At 44.1% G+C, this 21,541-nt stretch overlaps 1 protein-coding gene across 2 annotated transcripts in view; it reads right to left on the bottom strand.

Annotated features, from left to right (window-relative positions):
- Positions 1 to 13,571, bottom strand: part of PPM1A (protein phosphatase, Mg2+/Mn2+ dependent 1A) — a 35,847-nt gene extending 22,276 nt beyond the window's left edge. The window contains exon 1 of one of the 2 annotated variants that reach the window (XM_053402033.1): positions 13,017 to 13,571. The gene's annotated coding sequence lies outside the window, so the exon portion shown is untranslated. The remainder of the gene's footprint in view (positions 1 to 13,016) is intronic. The other variant, XM_053402117.1, reaches the window with a different exon arrangement.
- Between the last annotated feature and the right edge of the window lie 7,970 nt (positions 13,572 to 21,541).

The raw sequence follows: 21,541 nt of genomic DNA, 5'->3' as shown, positions 1-21,541 counted from the left end.
AATATATTGTATAGTAGTGATCCCCCTACTATCATGTTTTGTTATATATTGGGGTCAGTTATTCTGCATCTAAGTTAGTCTGAACATTATATATTATCACCAGCTAAACCAAGGCGGCCCAACTTTTCAAACCAAGTGGTTGCAAGAGTACTTGGGCATGGAACCTGGAGGTTGCACACAACTTGTTTTTTTGGGGGGAGGCCGAAATCTGACACCCCCCAAGCCCTCACGCTGCCTTCCAAAGTATAGTTACGGTAATTGAAATGCCGTTCTTTGGGAATGATGTGCAAGGCTCTGGCAGGTTCTTAGAGCCCTCCAACCTGCTTCCAAAAGCTGGAAAAGTGCTAACTAGGCTTTGGAGAGGTAGGACAACTCTAGGACCCTGTCAAAGCTTCCATGCCTCCTTCACTTCCATGCCCAGCACCTCACTTACCCGCAAGGCTTTGGGATGACAACACAGGGGCTGGGGGTCAAATGTTGTTGAGGGCCACCAAAAAGGCCTTGAGGGCTGCATGTGAACCTTGGGCCACGAGTTGAACCACCCACGGCTAAACTATGACTGTTGCCTACTGCCTGCCCCTAGGCAACCACCATATTACTCTTAATATTTCGAGTATATGTGGAATAGTACCAGAGTATATGGGGGTTTGCAGACAGATTGCTTGCCTTAGGGGGCTTACATTAAACATATTTATTGTGGGGAAGATAGCAAAGGAACAGAAAAGAGAGACAAGGTTCAGAAGGGATGATGTGAACAATGGAGTTATTCAATATTTTTAAGACTCAAAAGAGTTTATAAACTTATCTTGATACATGTTGCAAGAAAATTCTGTGGTGATTTCAGAGTGTTTATATGGATTGTTTGTATTTGTATATAATGATATTCACTACTTTAGTATTTTATATAAGTAGGCGGTAAAGTTAAAACTGCTTTCACGAACATAGGCATTAAACAAGAACTTTAATTATAGGCAAGGATTGTTTGACCTGTGTAGGGAGGTGGGCTAATCTTTTATGTGCAGACTAGTAACTTTTTTTGCCAAGGTGATTTGCAAGGCTTGGGTAAGTCAAACGCATCATACTATCCACAAGTCATCTATAGTTCCTGCTCAACTTGACCAAACACAAATGATATATTAAAGTGCATCACCTCTAATTATCATTAGTATTATCATGAAAATCCATCTCATTCTACTGTTGTGGTAGCAAGGTGGACTAAGTGCTTTGGGTCTATGTTCTCAGATGAAAGAACTCCTGTTCCGCATATCAGAATAATACTGACTTTCCCAGCAGTTGCCTTTCAGCTAAGTGTACACCAAGTTCTTCACAAGAAAGTGCACATGTACTCTTCCAAAACAATTTACTGCTTATTTCTGGGTAAATGCCAAACAAGTGGGTACATGACATGAATGAGAAATACTTTCTGGATATACAGCAGTGGGAAAAGCTTTCAAAGTAGCAGTGTGTTTTCAGAAACCATGTTTCCCCCATGACAAACCACATAACGTTTCCAAAGTTAACATCTGTTTGTTTATGACAACAGTTCACATGCTCTTTTAATGTAGTGCTAATGATGTCAGCGCTCAGCATTTTGACTCATACACAAATCTCCAGAAATTATTCTAGAGAGCAGGCCTCTTGAATACAGAAAAATAACTATGTTTTGCTAATTTATGAGCAATCTCATGATGGATAAAGTACCCAACAAGTACCACCAATGGTACTGAAATGTATATGACAGAGACCCAAATATTTTCAGTGTTGCACACCATGCTATAAAGTGAAGTGATGACAAACTGTTATAAAGGGTATAGCAATGACTGCATGCATGCTTTCTGGAGGCACCCAACATCAAAAGCATAAATATAGCCCTCTAAAAGCATACCAAGACAGGAAAGCGTAGGAATAGATTGTCAATGTCATCACAGTACAAGATCAACAGGATGTCTTAACAACTTTGTTCAAGTGCAAAAGTGTAAGTATATAATAAACATCTAGATAAGTGGCCAATAAAGTGGCAAAAGTTAGATTCTGAACTAGCTAGTAAGTTCTGAAAACTCAAATGTCAGTTGACTATCTGAAGCAAACATATATTCTGTGTATGTGGTAGTCATGTTTGCAACTTCTGAAGGCTTGAGGCTCAGGTGGCCTTGGTGGCATGGAGTGCCTTCCATCAGCTTCAACTGGTGGCCCAGGTGACCCCTATCTGGACAGGGAAAGCCTAACTTCTATCATCTATGCTCTTGTAACCTCTAGGTTAGATTACTGCAATGTGTTATACGTGGGGCTGCCTCTAATGATGGTTTGGAAACTAGGTGGTGCAAAATTCAGTGGCCAAGCTGCTCACCAGGGCAAGTCAAGTTGAGCATATAACAGCAATTCTGGCCCAACTGCACTGGCTGACAATTAGTTTCTGGGCCCAATTCAGAGTACTGGTTTTGACATATAAAGCCTTAAATGGCTGAGGACCACAATACCTCAAAGACTGACTCTTCCTATTTGAACCAACCTGGACACTGTGATCATCATCTGAGGCCCTCCTTCACAAGGTCATGAGGGTGGCAGCATAAGAGCTGGCCTTTTTTGCGGTGGCTCCCTGCTTGTGGAAGCCTCTCCCCAGGGAGCCTTGCTTGACATTTTCGTTATGCATATTTAGGCACTAGGCAAAAATGAATTTTTAAATTGTAAACCACTCTGTGATCTGCAGATGAAGGGTGGCACAGAAATTTAGTGAGTAAGTAAGTAGCCTCCCTGGCCTCCAGGGGTGGGGATGGTAGAAATTAATTGATTGACTGACAGTCTATAGATTTTTTAAAAGCTCCAATGTTTTCTTCCTACCTCAAGCATGGTAAATCCAAGCCATTCACCTTAGGATAGGGGGAACTTAATGTCTTCTTCCCAAAGTTCTGGTGGTTTCCTGCCTCTTAGAATGGAAGAATGGTGCTTCTTGCCCTGACATTATCATGTTCTAATACCCCTTACAGAGTCCTGCATGCTTTCCTAACGGCAGCCCCTTTCCCCCTTTGCTTACAAATAGAAGGGACTTGAATCATGAAATAACATACCTACTCCCACCAGGGCACCTAGCAAAGGAATAGAATTTAAATGTGTAGATACAGATACCGAGGATAAGCAAGTGAAGAAGGCCTTCTCTTCTGGATATACGCTTCTTCAAGTTCTCTTCAACATTCCGTTTTTTGCTATCTGCATCATAAGGCCTGCTGTCAATTTCAGATTGTCCACCCACTGCATGGGTGGCCATCACCTAGATTTTTTTTAAATTGTATGGTCTGCACAGTAGCACTCCTCTGTTCCATCAGCCTGAGCACATTTCCTGCAGATGTGCCTTTTAACTTCAGACTTTTGTGATTTTTGTCCTAAGCATAATCTTCAACCTGCTCTATTTCTCTAACTTGTCTTAGCTAAATTCATCTTCGGTCCTACCTTTTTTATTCTTAATTTAGTTTAGTTAATTTTGTGAGCACCAGTCCCGCTCCTGGGGCAGATTGGACTGAACCCAAGGGGGCGCTTTCCTGAAAAGGGGGTGGTAGGCCAAATAAGTTTGGGAACCTCTGGTTTAGTTCTTCCAGGATTATTTTTAGCTATTATGACTGTATCATCAACATATCTTAGATCCTCTGTTAACATTAATTCCCCTTTCTGGCCAATAAAGCTTTTAAAACATATCTTTCAAGGCAAGTGTAAATTAGCTCAGGTGAGAAGTTATCTCCTTGTCTTATGCCTCTTTTCAAATGTACTGGATTGGTATTTATATGGAGATGATAAGTTGCTGCTGCCTTGTCTGCTATTTCTTGTAGTAGCTGGTTGCATCTGATATCAATTCTGCAATTTTGTAATGGCCACTGTAATGCCCAGGTTTCAATAGTATCAAAGTCTTTTTCCTAGTCAATGAATCCAACATATATAGGTATAGTCGTCACATTTTTCTATCAACATTTTCATGGTTAATAGATTATCTGCTGTAGAATATGCTGCCAAACTCAGTGTTCAAAACTCCCATTGTTCTAGGCCAGCCATAGGCAAACCTGGCCCTCCAGACGTTTTGGGACTATAACTCCCATCATCCCTGACCACAGGTCCTGTTAGCTAGGGATGATGGGAGTTGTAGTCCCAAAACATCTGGAGGGCCGAGTTTGGGGGTGCCTGTTCTAGGCACATTTTGCGACAGGGAATTTCATTAGCATGAGCAGTTTCTGAGCTCTGGGCACAGTACTGCGCCTAAGATTTCAGATTTAAACTGCAGAGTAGAAGAAAAGAAGGACCTTTTTCTGCCTCCCTACTTCAAGCTACTCTTTGAAGACTGGAGAAGAGACCCTCTTAAGAATATTAGGGGGGTGGGCAGGGGGGGAAGGACAAGACCATGTGAAAAATGAACATAATATTTAGTTGCAGTTCATTCATTTTCAGTTTGCATTCTTGTTATTAAAAAAAACGCATAGACATTCCGTAGTTGGGCCCATAACCTAGGTTTAAGGTGCCATTTAGCTCCCAGCTTTCATACTTCAGTTTCTAACACTGCTTTCACTACAGCAGGAGTGAGAAACCTTCCAGATGTACTTGGACTCCCAACTCCATTTAGTCCCAACCAACTTGGTCAATCATCAGAAGATGGTGGGAATTACTGCCAAGCAACATCTGGAGGGCTATAGGTTCTCCATCCCTACATTGGAGTTTAGAGCAGCTAGGTAAAAAGGTAAAGGTACCCCTGCCCGTACGGGCCAGTCTTGTCAGACTCTAGGGTTGTGCGCTCATCTCACTCTAGAGGCCGGGAGCCGGAGCCGTCCGCAGACACTTCCGGGTCACGTGGCCAGTGTGACATCGCTGCTCTGGCGAGCCTGCACCAGCACAGCACACGGAACGCCATTTACCTTCCCGCTATAAAGCGGTACCTATTTATCTACTTGCACTTTGAGGGTGCTTTTGAACTGCTAGGTGGGCAGGAGCTGGGACTGAAAGACAGGAGCTCACCCCGCCGCGGGGATTCGAACCGCCAACCATACGATCGGCAAGTCCTAGGCACTGTGGTTTTACCCACAGCGCCACCCGCATCCCTTAGAGCAGCTAGTTCATCCAATAAGATATTAATCTATGTTAACACATTTTTAAACAAAATGCTGACATCACATTACTGGTCATGATATAAACAAATCGTGTCTTCTGTTGTAGAGTTCAGTTTTCTAGTCTAGTGTTGTTGTTGTTTCGGGGGGGGGGGGAAATCACCTTGAAACAAATATAACATTCTGATATAAATGTGAATCACTGTGTTTTATAGTTATTGATCCAGAAAGGCATGTAATACCAGTCTTTTGTGTACTTAAGTCAGTGCAACTTCTCACATGTGTAACAGTTAAAATATGTGCAGCAATACTTGGATGAAAGCCAAAGCTGCTTATGTAAAAGCATGAAAACACATTTGCTGAGTTTTGCAGTGCAAACATAAAGGAGATAAAGAAGTAATATATTACTTTACCTAGCTTGGCTCAATCTTATCCAACTGAGGAAAGTTTCATAGACTCGTAGGATTGTAGAGATGGAAGGGAGCCTTATCCAATCCAACCCAATGCAAAGCAAGAACCTCAACTAAAGCATCCATGACAGATGGCCATCCAATCTCTGCTTTAAAACCTCCAATGTTGATATTTGATATTTAACTAAATTGTAGGTGCTGCCAGATACTCAAATTTATTTTAATTTATACTACCTTTTTATTTAGACAACATTTCAATTTCAAACTGATCTTATAAACACAAGAAGGTACTTTTGTTCAACGTTTGTTAAACTAGAGAGTTCTCTGTTCCAAAGAAACTTTTATCTGGTCATATTTGACACCGCATTTCATTTCCAGAGTTTCTTTTGAATACTAGCCTTTGTAGAAATTCGGATGCAAAGCAAAGTATAGGCTCAAGGGATCATCAGGAATAAATGGGGAGATGTGAGGAGGAAAAAAGATCAGCATTAAAGGCAAAGACCAAAGATGGAGGATGGGTCCCTAGTTTGCAATCAACGTTCAAGTTTTATTTCTGGTTGACTGCTTTAAGGGGTCAGGGAAATCCTTTTTGGGTGAAGCAGGGCTCAAGCTGGCAAGTCTTTTCTCATGTCTGGGTTAAAGATACAGCTACTGATCACCTTGGGATGCTCAGGTGCCCTTTAGATGTAGCAATGTGGTTAGCTACTTTCCCATGAAGTGATCCCACAAGGATGGGATAATGCAACCACATACTGTAGATAGGGCTAATCATTGAGTCTTCACCACAGCACTGAATTCCAAGACCCACATGATAAGCCATACTGCCATATCATTCATACACAGCTCCTAGATATCATGTCACCTAAAGGAGAAACAGCCCCAGATACTCTATGTAGACTTGAAATAGAGACAAAAGCTTACTAAAATTCAAAAGCAAGCACCAATTACCAAAAAGAACAAAGGCTGTGGGATCCACCTGCTTTTCACAAATGTGCTACTTAAGTTATCAATGTTATACTGTCTTGCTTAATTTAGTATTCCAGAAACAGAAATATGAGAGGCCTGACCTTATGACTATTTTGCTAAACAATTAGGATCACTGTACTGGCATCAAGAAACAAATGCTTTAATTCATTGGGATAATGAACATACCCAGGACATCAGGGCATGCAACTGGGTGAGAAACGATGCTATCATCATTAACATGTTACTTTCTAAGCAGTAGTACCAACTAAATAGGAGTGGCAGATAAAACTGATGGAATGCGTGGATTGAATAATAGAAGCAGGAAAATGAATTAAAATGAAATTATAGGGGGAATTTAAAGGGGGATTGAGCTTTTTGAATATGCAGTTAGATAAAGAAAACTAAAATGAACCATGGAAAAGGGGGAACGGAAGTAATGAAATGCTCTTATGTAATCTGTTGTTTGTTATAAAAGAGAAAATGATAAATAAAATACTATTTAAAATGTTGCTTTCTGGCCATCATGGAGCCAGCTACATCAAAAGAAACCTAAGTTGTTATAGGTGTCAGTACCCACTCAGAATGGCATAACAAAGCACAAAACAAACATACAACCCTACTTACCCCCCACACAGCACACTGTTACAGCAGCACACCATTATTGCAAGTCTTTACATCAAGAAAACTCAATTTAAGTGGTGTTTCCCCCCAAAAAAAACCTGAACTATGCAATGCATGCAACACCACCCCAAAAAGTACCCACGACTGCCTTTTCTTATGAAAGCTGCCACCCTATTTTTACCTGTCCCACTGATGTTCACCTGAGTTCATATGTATAGGTTTGCACTGTAAAGCAGGAAACATTTCTGTACTGCATTCTTTGCTGCCAAAGCTGTGTCCAAAGCAGTGAACACATAAAAATAATTAGTGTGATTACATCAGTAAAATAATTTAAAACACCATCAACAGCAATTACAACTGTTTTAAAAAAGGATCCACAACAGCATCCATAATGTGAGCCACTGTGGTATACACCAGAGAACTGGACTTTGGTTAGAGTGTTTTAGGTTCATATCCCTACTCAGATAAGAAATTTCCTGGGTGACCTTAAATTATCTCTCAGCCTAACATATCTCATTGGCCAGATATAAGACCTTATTTATTATTTAAAGTACATTGTTTGGACTCAATATGAGGCAGCTCACAAAAGATCCAAATGCAAAATGATAATATTAAAAAAATTACAAAAGAAAATATTAAGAACTAAAACAGCAGCAGAAATAGATATCCAATCACTAGCTAGCATTAAATAGCCTTCCGACGGTCAAAGACTCTAAACCAACCATTAAAACACCAGAGAAATGGCCAAAGACACTGCCCAAAGATAAAGATGTCAGGCCATCACACTAAAGCAAGAAGCTGCGACAAAAGTGATGATGATGCCAAAGTGACTATGTAAGGGCTTCTTAAAGCAACCAACGCTTTGAACTCTGTCCAGATTTAGGCAACCAATGAAGCTGAGCCAAAGTAAGAGCAAAACACTCTACGCAGCTTGCTCTTCGCTGCATTCTGCAACAGCTTCCAGACTAGCATTTTACAGTTTGCGTGTTTAAAATTGTTTTTCAAAATTTAATTCTTTGGGATATATCAAATGAACACAGGAAGCTTCCTTATAGAGAGTCTAATCACTGGTGCATCTAGTACAGTACTATCTACAGGTTGCAGTTCTTTGAAGTCTGAGGAATAAGGTCTTTGCCAGACCTGCCACCTAAGCATTTTAATATGAGAAGCCAGGGACCAGATGTAGGGTCTTCTACATATGACTCATCTGCCCTGCCCACAAAATGAGGCCTTTCTAAAGATTTATAATGTAGTTTCATAGCATTTAACCAACTTTGGTTTTCTAATATAAATCTATTAGAATTTTATAGAAATATAATCTCAAACCTGACAAATAGTCTAGAAGTCGTCTAAGATTACTGATTACTAGATTGATGAAGGTACTGAAGTAAATCTAAAATTCTGAGCTCAGCCACTAATCCCCACAAAAATTAGAAAGTGGACTTGGTTTCCGGTCTCACCAGATTAGGAACCCAGTTCTATACTTCCTTGCTCTACTGGTCAAACTCCTTCCCTCCAATGCAGCACGATTCCCAATCTTGATACAGAACTGCTTACAGCAGGCACCCCCAACATGCGGCCCTCCAGATGTTTTGGCCTACAACTCCCATGATCGCTAGCTAACAGGACCAGTGGTCAGGGATGCTGGGAAGTGTGGTTCAAAACATCTGGAGGGCCAAATGTTGGGGATGCCTGGCTTACAGGTTAGTGGTTTCCACATTAAGGAACATTTGAACCACTTCCCTCACTTTCCCCTAATCATTTGTTGAAGTTGCTATCACATATATATATTGCATTACACCAAAATGAACAATGACCTACCTCACAGGACTGTTGAGAGTAGAGGTGAAATTAGTCACTCTCTTAGAACAAGTAATTCATTCTAGACAAGTAGCTAACCAGATCTATGGGCCATCTGTATACAGTGGTACCTCGGGTTACATACGCTTCAGGTTACAGACTCCGCTGACCCAGAAATATTACCTTGGGTAATATTTTATTGGGTAATATTGGGTAATATTTTATTGGGTAATATTGCTTCAGGATGAGAACAGAAATTGTGCTCCAGCGGCGCAGCGGCAGCAGGAGGCCCTATTAGCTAAAGAGGTGCTTCAGGTTAAGAACAGTTTCAGGTTAAGAATGGACCTCCGGAACAAATTAAGTACTTAACCCGAGGTACCCCTCTATATACCAGCTAAGAAAAGATAACAATTCTCAGGAAATGGTTTCTAGACCACAAAAGCTTACATTATAATTAATTTAACATGTAAAAAAAGGGGGGGTGCTGCAACCGACTAACATAGTGACCCCTCTAGAACTTTTTACCATAACACATGTACACACAGATGGGTAGACTCACTGTTAAACTTTGAACTAATCTGAAAGGCTAGTGGAGAAGATGAATGAGGACAAAGCCCAAAGAATGAATAAAAATGAGCGCCATTAGAGCAGCGTTTCTCCAACTTGGGTCTCCAGCTGTTGTTGAACGACAACTCCTATCATCCCTGACCACTGGTCTTGCTAGCTGGGGATGATGAGAGTTGTGATCCATCAACAGCTTGAGGCCCAAATTTGAGAAACACTGCACTAGGGTTGGTTTTAGACCTGAAAAAGAGGGATCCCCACAACACTGTCACTATGTGGCTTTCAATATAGTCACTATCTTAGTTCCTCAACCACAAAATGGAAAGATTTTTCTAACGTAGGTAGTTCCTTAAGCACACTAGAGAATGTGAGGACTCTTTATAGTAAAACGTGGGGTGGAATTCTATGTAGTGCTAAATGGAGTATGTGTCCAGGGAACAAGTACACTTGTGCAACAGGACTTTCTTCTCTATCCTCCCCCTGTGCACCTCCTAAAGCTGTTCTGGGGGTTCTACCAACCCTGCAGAGCAGGCTTAGGGGGCATAAGGAGAGGAGAGGGGAGATAGTTCTGCTGCAGGACTGGACCTTGTTCCACAAACACAACAATTTAGCCCAAGACAATTATCACTTAATCCTTAATATAGTATATGGAAGAGAAGTCAGTAGGATTTGATTGCCATACAGTTGCTTTATAACAGGGAGTGAAAAGCATACGAGCTTTCAACCAGAATAAGCAAAGGCTCTCATAGGGGTTCCGGCAATAAGCCCAGCTCCAGTGGGTGGAAAGTGGTATGATGAGAGTTCTTAAACTATTTTGCCATGTTTAGTATTAGTCTCTAGCTGTCATCTGCATGTATAAATATTCCACCCATCTGGCTCTTGAAAGAAAGCAGAGCCCCAGAGGAAGATTACCTGGCTACGCTATATCCTCACATATTCCCTATATTCTGCCAAACTGTGCTTCTAAGCACAGTACTCATTTCTACTATTTACACAGCTTTATAAAGGGAAAGAAAATCTGACAGCTCAACTACTTCCATTAGGGCTCTTCTAAGGCTCACTCTTCTGAGGAGTGAAATCTTACCTTCACTCTTAGGGACTGACAACGCCTTCAACAGCAAGCACTGCAGCACTGTCTGCAGACTAAGGGAAAATATGCTAGGTCACATTTTTAAACATCATTATAACAGTAGTAATTGAAGAGTCTTTTCAACTTCTTTTTCAACCTGAGAACTCAAAACACATGTGAGGAAAATGTCTGTCTACTAGGTTATGGCAATAAGCAGTGCTTTTTTCTGGGGGGAACCTGGGGGTATGCATACCCCTAAACATTTTGTGAATCTAAGTTTGGCCTCATTGAGGGGCAGTATTTCAATATGAGTAGGAAAATGAGCACCCAAAGCATTTTTTAAGAGAAAAAGCACTGGTAATAAACTGTTCTCTCCATGTTCCAATATAGATACCTGCTTTAAGAAAACACATTTGCAGAGTGATTCCTCAATAAGATTCAATTCTTGTTTGTGAGAAAATCACATACTCTAACTAGTACATCATAAGATGGGCAATCACCACACTGAAGTAACTATGCAACTTGCTGTTTTCTACAACAAAATCTGAATCCTAAACCCAAAATCTGTGTTTTTAAAAATTATCCCCTTTTATAGACTTATAAAACGATCTGTATTTTAAACTACAAGCACCAGAAATGTGTATTCTTATCAAATTACTTACACGCAAGACTGCATAATGGATCCAAAACTTAACAACCAAGTCACAGCTTTTGTGCCCCCCCCCCCTTATAGCTAAGAAATGTCTCATGAAATCTGGGGGTGAGAAGGCTAAGCAAAATTTACACTGATCAGAAGATGGGCTTCTGTGTCATATATAACTTTATGCCCCTCCCCAACTACTAAAAGCAGAGCACAACAAATATATGCAAACCTTCTTGTGTTGCATAACACACACACACACACACACACACACACACACACACACACACCAGAATTCATAGTTGCTTGGTGCAGAATCTGGAATATTTTTAGCACGAACTAGACAGAGCCAAAATCATAACATGCACCATAAATAACTATAGCATCACTGTTGTGTTAAAAAAAAATGCAGACTTGAAAAAAATATAATAAATTACCTTTTGCATTTCAATGGGCAATAGTACAGCCCTCTGAAAACAGCATCTCACACCCACTTCCACTATTCAAAGTATCACAAGAAGCGGCACATTTACATAACCCTTTTTTGTTTGGGTTCATTTCCCTTTCCCACACCTTTTTTTTTCTTCTAAAAAGAGACAGCAATAGCTGTGTGTGTAGGAAGGCAATCACTGAGGCAGACTGCTTCATAAATATTGCACATCTGAAAGTATATACCTAGCAAAGTGGATGATGCAGTAGGGTGGGGCGCTTTATAAATAGACTCATTTATTAATGGTTCTCTGTGAATGATAGCAGAATGCTTTGCAGGAGGAGGAGAATGTGTGCTTATAACCATTATTAATAAATCCTGGCAGACAGCAAGCTTTTTCGCCCACCACCATCCCTCCAGGGGAAGATACAGACATCCAGCTACGTCATCACCGGATTGGGTTGGCATGAACAATGAACACAGAGGAATCAAATCCCAAACATTTGGCCGCCTTCTATACACACACACACACACACACACACACAACTAAAACCTTTCTCTCTGTTTCAGATTGCGGTGCTAAATAAGTAAGTTCTGCCAAAATCAAAGAGTCTTCTTCCCTCCCACAAGGAAACGCGTAAAGACTTGCCTGTCAGATTGAGCGCCCTGTATATATTAAAGGCTCAGCATATTAGGGTGTTTAAAATAAACTGAAGAAAAAGAGCATGGTTTTGGCTTAGGAATAACAGAATCACAGAGTTGGAAGGGCCTCCGAGGGCCACCTAGTCCAACCCCCTGCAATGCAGGAATCTTCAGCCCAACCTGGGGCTGGAACCAACGACTCAGAGAGCAAGAGTCTCTTTGCACTAGGAACTGACTTACTTTTAAGGCCTCCCAAATTCACACCCACCCACATACATACATACATACATATACTAGTAAGGAAAAGTGGGGGTGGAATTAACTCGCCCACACCAGGAACTGAAGACATTTAAGTCTTTCTCAGCTACCCTGGTTCCTTTCCCCCTCTGCTGCCGCCTTAACCCCCACTCCCAAGCCCCCGTGCAGGATTTCCGACTGTAAGCTCCTAGGGGCAGATCCGTGCACGGAAACACCCGATTCCCAGAGCCAGTTTGCCACCGTCTCTGCCCCACCCCCAGCAGCTCGTGTTTTAAAATGCCAGCTGCTGGCGGCGGGGGGGGGGGGGTCTGGGTCCGCCGGATCTTTTGAGGAGGATTACAACACACACGGAGAGAGACGCCTCATCCTCGACGACACGCAGGTCGGGCGCCTCCTCGCCCTTCCTCCCCACTGGCTTCCAGGCCCAAGATCCAGGCGGCGGCGGTGGCGGCCTCCTCCTCCTCTTGGGCCTTTCTCTCTCCCTCCACCCAGGCGCACCCGAGGCCTCCCCTCAGCCACCCTCGGGGCCTCCACTTACCCTACGGGAGAGGGGGCTCTGAGTGGGCGCTCCGAAGCGGCGCAGGGAGGAGGCCTGGGCCAGACCGGGCCGAGCCGGCGAAAGCGGCCTCTCTCGCCTCAGTTCATTCAGACGGGGCGAGACGATGGCGGCGGCGGCGACTGCGGCGAAGGCAGCCGCGGCCGCTGTTTGTGCTGCTGCTGCTGCTGCTCCTCCTGGCTGGCCCTAGCGGGGAGCCGAGCGCTCATCTCGCCCGGCCTCCCCGTCGCCCACCCCTCCCCTCCCGCGCCGCACGCGGGTCTCCCCTCTTCCCCTCGCGGCGACGGCGCCTCAACGCGCTTCCCCGTCCGCACCCCACCAGCACCCGCCTCAACTCCGCTTCAATTCCCTCAGGCGGGCGGGCAACCGAAGCAAGCGAGCAAAGGGTCGCGCACGCGCAAAGAGAACCACCCAGCGCGCGAGGGAGAGGGGAGGAGGACGACGTAAGCGCGGAGCGGAGAAGACGCCGAAAGCGCGAGCTCGCCTCGCCACACCGCGCGTGCGCGGGCTGAGTCGGCTGTATAACAAGGCAGGGGAGGCACGCCCGCGAGAGAGACGAGGGGGAAAAGGAACTCTCCCGCCGGCCTCCTATGCCTGGCCTGCGTACGTGCCGTGCGTGCGTGCACGCGCAGTTGTCTCCCCCCCTCCCCTACTAAACACGCAAGCACGCACGCCGGCTCGAGCTTTCGCTCCCTGAGCGGCCAATGGGCGCGCGATTTCTAGCCTTTTGCCCCGCCTCTCCCCTCCGTCCGTCCAACCCCAAGCCCGCGTCTCCTTGAGTAGCAGCTTTCGACGGTCGTTGGTCATTTTTTCCCTTTCGTGCCGCCGGCTGTGGCGCAGCGCGCGGCGAGAGCCCGGATGTTGGGGCTGGCTGAGGAGGGAGGCGAGGCGGAGTTGTTTGCTGAGGCCGGGTGGTTATTACATCACCCTCGTCCCTCAGCGGGCCTTCGTCTTCTCTCAGGGCTGAGGGAAGCTTTGGAAATAGAGAAAGCGGCCAGGCAGCCGCAGCCCACCATGCGCACCACACTCTTCTGTTATTAATAGTACTAGTATTTGTATTAGTATTTACTGGTGCTGGTGAAATAAATTTATGGCGGGGGTGGAGGGGAATAGCAACCGAAGCATTCGCTCCTGTTTACATAATACACGCCGATTTCCCGCCCGCCCTGGATTGGGGGTGCAGCGCGTTCGTCGTGTTTTCTTCCCTAAACGGACACGCTTGCACACAAAAACCCCCGATAAAACGTTACTGTAGCCTCTTCCACAGCTTCTGGTAGAGGAAAAAACAGGAATATTTGTGCCTGGGGTGCGGGTGGAGATTTAAAACACGACAGACCTCCCTCAGAACAAGTAGCCCTACAGGGCAGGTCAGAAATACAAAAGGCTGAGGAAAAGATAAAGTGATTTAGGAGACAAAGCAGCAGGAGCAGAACCACTGCTCAGGAAGGTAGAATAAATAATAGTAATGGTAATAAAACAGGCATATACAGTACATGTGAAAGTATCAGGAGACCCCACTAACTACAAGTGAATTTTATTTTATTTTTTGCCTTAGCGTAGAACTAATGTACCTCAAACCCAGAGGACCACAAGTGGAGTTTGTTTATCTAAAACATTTACCCCTCACTTTTCCTATAAATAGTAAAAGGTGCAACTAAAGTCATCACTTGAAACAGTTAAAATTGCTAATTACCGAAGTCAGCACAGCATAAAACAACATTCAAAAAGCATCTGCAGGAGACAGAGCGATGCCTACAAATAAGCAGCTCATCTTGAGCCAGCTATTAAATCCAGATGTTAGAAGCCAAAAGCCTTTGAGGGGGGTATTTTGTCATCCACCAAAATTTATAGGGGGAGCTGAGACAAACTTCCCTCAGGAGGGATTTTCGGAGCTGTGTACACAACTATAGACAAGGGCTATCTTTTGTTTCAGCCAATAAAGCCCAAATCTTAATGGCTACCAACCCGAATAGCAAGGCCGGCCCAAGACATTTCGGCGCCTGAGGTGAATGAACCACAAAATGGCATCCTTGCCGCCAGGGAACAAAGCGTGAGTGGTGAAGATCTACATTGGGATTTTCTGCACTTCTGGATTCTGCTACCTGAGGTGGTCGCTTCACCTTGCCTCTTGGGTGGGCCGGCTCTGCCTGATGCCTGTCTTCTACCTCCACTGGCAGAGGCTGTATGCTTTCGAATAGCAGGTGCTGGAAACTGCAAGAGGAGCGAGTTGCTGCTGCACTCAGGTCCGGCTTGCAGGCTTCTGATAGGCATCTGGTTGGCTGCTGTAAGAACAGCAGCCTTTGGTTTACAGTGGTATCACAGTACTTTGAATGTTTGGTGTGAACGTGGCCCCAGTGAGACCCTAATTTGGAGTAAGATTTGAATCGTGAACTTCCAAGGTCTGGATGTATGTCAACAGAGAACATGAATGAGCTCTTGCACATTTCCTCCAGAGGGAAAGGAGAATGTTTCAACCACAGTCCAAAATTATTGGCAGGATTAGTTATACTAGTATTGCCAAAACATAAGCAAAACACAGATCTCCTCTGGTATCTGTGTGTGGATGCATATGAAAGAGATTAAGCACTGTTCAATAATGTTTCCTTCCCATTAAAACAGCCATGTATGGCTCTTCAGTAGTCCCCAAGCGCAGAAAATATTATGGATGTTCCTTCTCTGAACTTGCCTGCTCTGGAGAACTCTTCAAAAGAGTTTTACAACTCTGCTATCTTTTAAAAGATTGGTGGCTGTGTGGCCTATAAGCTCCATGCTGCTGTTGCAATGCCAGCTGTGTTGCAGTCAGCAGCAGAACTAGTCATGCACATGCCAGGGGGCGGGGCGATCCACCTGGGGGTTCAATCAGTCTGGTGGCAATCTGCCCGAGGTGCGATTGGGGCAGCGGCGATCTGCCCAGAGAGGATTTTGTCACCCCACCTCTGGGATGACACCTGGGGTGCACCCCCCCTCCTACGCCCCTGGTTGCAGTCATGACAGATACTTCTGCAAGCGTCTCAGATGCATTGGCTAAAATAGGGTGAAATTATTGAGCAGAATGTGGGCAACTGCAACGGAGGAGGCACGCTGACATTGTAGCCCAAGGCTATGGAACCTCGAGTCTGTGGATCAGCCAGTGAATTGGCCCACAAGGTCATTCCCCCCCTAACTACCTCCACTTGTCACTCACCTGATGTCATGGAGTGTTATAAGCTGATCAGCAAGTGGTCAGGGGTAGATCCTGCTGGGTGCTCCCATATCCCCACCCTGTATGTCTGCTGTGACAGATGGTCATAAAATCATAGAATTGTAGAGTTGGAAGGGACACCACAGGTCATCTTGTCCAACCCACTACAATACAGGAATCTCAGCTGGACCACAGAATCATTGAATTGTAGAGTTTTAAGGGGCCAAACTATATCACTTGATATCATCCAGACACAAGATAATTGATATGTAGGTGGGGCCCCAAACCTGTCAAAATTGGCTCACAGGATGGGAAGAGATAAATATCTGCTCCATTGACTTTCTGCCATATCCTAAACCTCAGGAGTGGGGAACCTCATGCTCTACAGATCAATACAGCTACCCAGGCCTCTCTATCTGGCCCTTGGTCCTTTTCCTGGGTCAAGCCTTTTCCGCAAGGCCACTTCCCAGGCTACACCTCGCACCAGCTCTGCTCCAAACCCTTCGCGAGTCCTTTGGTGTGGAAACAATAGACGCTTGAATTCTGAAAATGCCTCTTGCTTGCCTGGATGTGTGTATGTGAAGCCTCTGGTTTTTGTATTTTTGGAATGTAGCCTACTGTTCAAAACTAATAGTCACTTCTGTTGCTATGCCCCTTTACCTCTGGCTATGACAAACCTAGACGGCATCTGAAAAAGCAGAGACATCACCTTGCTAACAAAGGTCCCTATAGTTAAACCTATGGTTTTCCCAGTAGTGACGTATGGAAGTGAGAGCTGGACCATAAAGAAGGCTGAACGCCAAAGAACTGATGCTTTTGAATTATGGTGCTGGAGGAGACTCTTGAGATATTGTATCCATTTCAATTTTTTTTGACATCATTATCAAACGCTCATAGTGTTGAACTTATATTATTCTGTTATTGTTTGTCTCCTATATTGTTTTTTTTGTTCAATAAAAAATTTATTTTTCTCTTCATCTCTTTTGACAAGAACTTCAGGCCACTGAAAACTACCGTATTCAGTTAGTCACTGTGAGGTGGGGAGAAATGAAGGACTGCCATGTCAGTTACCTTGGTTTGACACTTCTCAGAGGATTATGAATACTGCATTGTTTATTTCAATTTTGCAAATGATAAGGGAGGAACCGTAGAGATTTAGAGCGAAAGGAGACAATGAATTTACTAGGTGCTGTTGCAACTCAGCTTGCTTGCAGAATGTGTGCCTGGCTTCCTAGAATGGAGTCTCTTGAGGCATCAGGCAAAAGCTGTGGGGGTTTTCTTTGGGGGGGGTGGTTCTTAACATTACAGTGGTACCTGGGGTTACATACGCTTCAGGTTACATATGACTCTGCTAACACAGAAATAGTGCTTCAGTTTAAGAACTTTGCTTCAGGATAAGAACAGAAGTTGGGCTCTGCCAGCGCAGCAGCAGCAGGAGGCCCCATTAGCTAAAGTGGTGCTTCAGGTTAAGAACAGTTTCAGGTTAAGAACAGACCTCCGGAACGAATTAAGTACTTAACCCGAGGTACCACTGTACTGTTTGCCTTGCATAGTTGAAATCATTAGGCCAACTGCAAAACACTTAAAGGGCTTGGAACTTCTCATGAAACGGAAGTTATTAGCACAAGAGACTTGTTGGTAAACCTCAGGAGCCTTAGTGAGACCAGGATTCCACTCTCATCTCACCTGTTTGAATACTGATGGCCACAGTGAGTGAGCTGGCAGCAATTCGGGCCACAACTGACTGGCAGATGTGAGCCAACTGACGTCTGCTGCTGTTCTTGCAGCTTCCAATCACTCACAGCACAAATCTGAACATTTGCTGCTGCCAAATGACTTTGCATGTTCTTCATGCTGTCTTTGACTCATGAGCAAATCAAAATATCTTTGAGCCAATGTGTGTGCAGATGAGAATGTCGGAATACACAACTGTGAAATGTTTATAGAAAATTTGAATCTTACAAAAAAATATTGACTAGAATATATCTCTAGTTGCTTCCACAGCAGCGCTGCTAAAGGAATTAAAGCAGATGTTCCACATGGCACTTTAAGATCACAGTATGTTTTGAATCAATGAGGATGGACTATGCAGAAGTTCCCTAGTCCAATCCCAGGCACCTCCAGGCAGGGCTTGGAATAAATGTCTAAATGAGACCATGGAGAGCTGAGAACAGCAAAAGCAAGGTGATTTCTCCCACTCCAGATAGGTTCATTCTCAGGGCAAGTACGGAGATAACCAGTGAAGCTCACCACAAAATGCTGAACGAATGGTATTTTTATCTAAACAGATGACTATATATATATTTTGTTTTTCTCAAACAAAATCTGTTCCGAGTGTCAACAGAAACCCTGCCCCGCTCTTGAAGGAGAAGTTACAGTTGTCTTTTTAAAGAGACAGCAGCTCACAGCTCCAGTGTCACATGAGTCGGGTTCCACTTGCATAACAGAACTTGCCCCTTCCTTCCCCTAGTAGCCCTCTGTGCTCCCTTAAATCTGCAGCAGAGTGTATCTCAACCCTGGCCAGAATGGATCAAACAGAGGACTGCTGGGGGTGGGGAGATAGTTGGAGAGTTGGAAAGGACTCAAAGTGTTAAGTTGTGGGTGAAAATATCAGACGACACAGCGATTCTTCAAACAGCTCTTGTTTATTCACAGGCCAGAACAGAACTGAACTGAAGGGTTCAGCCAGCCTGCTTATATAGAACTCCACTACAACGCAACAGTAACCACTTTCTGTAACTATCCAATCACTGAACGTCACTTTCAATCCCTTATTTGCATATGTGGACCCGAGTGAAAACTATCTACAGTACCCCCCTGCTGGCCCAGGGTGAGAACTTCAGTACATAACACAAAGGGTCCTCTAGTCCAACTCTACGCAATGCACAGAAAGACGGCTGTATACAACCCAGTAAGATGACAACAACACATTAAAATAAAATCTCATGTACTTATGTTATTTTTGTATCAGATGTTAGAGGAAGTCTAGTACCTCTGGTGGGGGACACGTCATCTTCTAGTTTCCAGGCACAATTCAAAGTGCTGGTTTTGACCTATAAAGCCTTAAATGGCTCAGGACTGCAATACTTGCCCCTCTCCATATAAACTGTCCCAGACTCTGCATTCACCATCAGAGGCCCTTCTTCATGAGCCTCCTCGATGTGAGGTCTGGAGGGTAGCAGCACAATAACAGGTCTTCTCTGTAGTGGCTCCGTTCATGGAATGCTCCCTTCAGGGAGGTTTGCCTGACAGCTTCATTATATATATTTTAGGCGCCAGGCAAAAACATTCCTCTTCAACCAGGCCTTTGACAGAACAATATTCTACAACCTTTTAAAATTTGTCTGTGGGAAGGTGGTGCTTATTATTTTGCTGTTTTGCTTTACTTATTTACTTGTTTTTGTCCTGTATTTTATTTTGTGAACGGTCCTGAGATCTTATGATGAAGAGTGGTATATAAATCTAATAAATAAATAACTACATATTAGTTTGTTGGCATTTGGTCCCCACCCTGCGCTTAGCTCTCACCTGTGGCTACTAGAAGCTGCCAGCGTGTGACAGCGGCCACACCCTGGGAAATCGTCCAAGAATCATTGCTTATTTAATCGTTACACACTTCGATGGTATGTACAACCTCTGTATCTTCTAATTCTTGATAATGCTTAATAATGTATGAATTCTATATTTTTAGTCATGATGTAACAGATTTATATTTGTAATTTCTACATGTCAAATAGTAATCATTGTATTATCAAGTGCCTATATTTATATTATATAGAACTATTAACAGCTGAGGAAGCCCTTCGGGGAGAAACAAGGAAATATCCGGAAACCTTGTTCTGCCTGCCCAGCTGCCTGGGCCAGCCTGCCTGTGTCTACTACCTATAGTTAGCCAAAATCATCATCTATATTGTCCGTGACATTCCGGGATAAAGGTAAAGGAATCCCTGACCATTAGGTCCAGTCGTGGACGACTCTGGGATTGCGGCGCTCATCTTGCTTTATTGGCCAAGGGAGCTGGCATACAGCTTCTGGGTCATGTGGCCAGCATGACTAAGCCGCTTCTGGCGAACCAAAGCAGCGCACAGGAACACCGTTTACCTTCCCGCTGGAGCGGTACCTATTTATCTACTTGCATTTCGTGCTTTTGGACTGCTAGGTTGGCAGGAGCAGGGACCGAGCAATGGGAGCTCACCCCGTCGCGGGGATTCGAACCGCCAACCTTCTGATCGGCAAGCCCTAGGCTCTGTGGTTTAACCCACAGCGCCACCCGCGTCCCTTGACAATCCGGGGACCTTTCCTTAATCACATTTGAGGCCTGTGTAGTACAAGAATGTATTAAGAAAGGAAGAAATATATCTGCATTGGATTTAATTAAATAGGTTCTATACCTTAAGGATTGTATATGGTGTACATCCTGGACTTGATTCATATGTTAGGAAGTAACAGGAGAGGAAAAGCATAAGGTGTTGGATCAACCCAGAAGCTGAGTCCAGCTGGCTTAAACAAGTTCTGTTATCCCTTCTGTCAAGGTCATGCTGACTGTTACTTTAGAATTGCTAGATTCCCTGCCATACCGCCACTTTCTGGCGAGGCAAACATGGAAACTTGTGATACACAGAACATAATGAAACTCTCATGATTCCTCTCTCATGCATGCATGGCTTGGATGCACAATGTTTTGTGCTCTGCTGTAGAATGCCCAGTAGAGGGCACACAAGTTAACCAGCAGAACATGACCCCAACACCTACATCATTGGCCAAGACCAGGGATTTGGATCCTATTGTTTGCCAAACCAGTTGCTTGTTCTCCTTTAGGTGTTGGGAATTTCTCCTTTGCAGGATTATGTAGGTGTAGGATTATGGCTCCCAAGAAAGGAGGCAACAACTGTTGGTAGATAAAGGAGCGTCTGCACCACCACCGTTCAGCCCAGACTTCCCTCACTGTGAGAAGTGAGGTTACAGGGAACCAGGCAGAGGGCCTTCTTGGCAGTGGTGCCTGCCCTGTGGAACACCCTCCTGTCAGACGTCAGATAAACATCTATCTGAATTTTAGAAGAAATCTGAAGGCAGCCCTGTTTTAATGGTTGATGTTTTGTTGTGATTTTATATTTGTTGGAAACCACCCAGAGTGGCTGGGGCAACCCAGTCAGATGAGTGGGGTACAAATAATTAATTTACTACTACTACTACTTTCTGTGGAAATCATGAAACCTTTTTGTATTACAGATGTTCCGGGGCAAGCTGATTTTCCTGCTTTCGTTCATTGCAGCACATTAAGAGCTAAGCTTTAATTATGGCATAGGAGTTTATGCATTAGGCTGTG

The sequence above is a fragment of the Podarcis raffonei genome, chromosome 1 (genome assembly GCF_027172205.1).
Source record: "Podarcis raffonei isolate rPodRaf1 chromosome 1, rPodRaf1.pri, whole genome shotgun sequence".
Lineage (NCBI taxonomy): Eukaryota > Metazoa > Chordata > Lepidosauria > Squamata > Lacertidae > Podarcis > Podarcis raffonei.
This window is presented reverse-complemented; position numbering and strand designations above follow the sequence as displayed.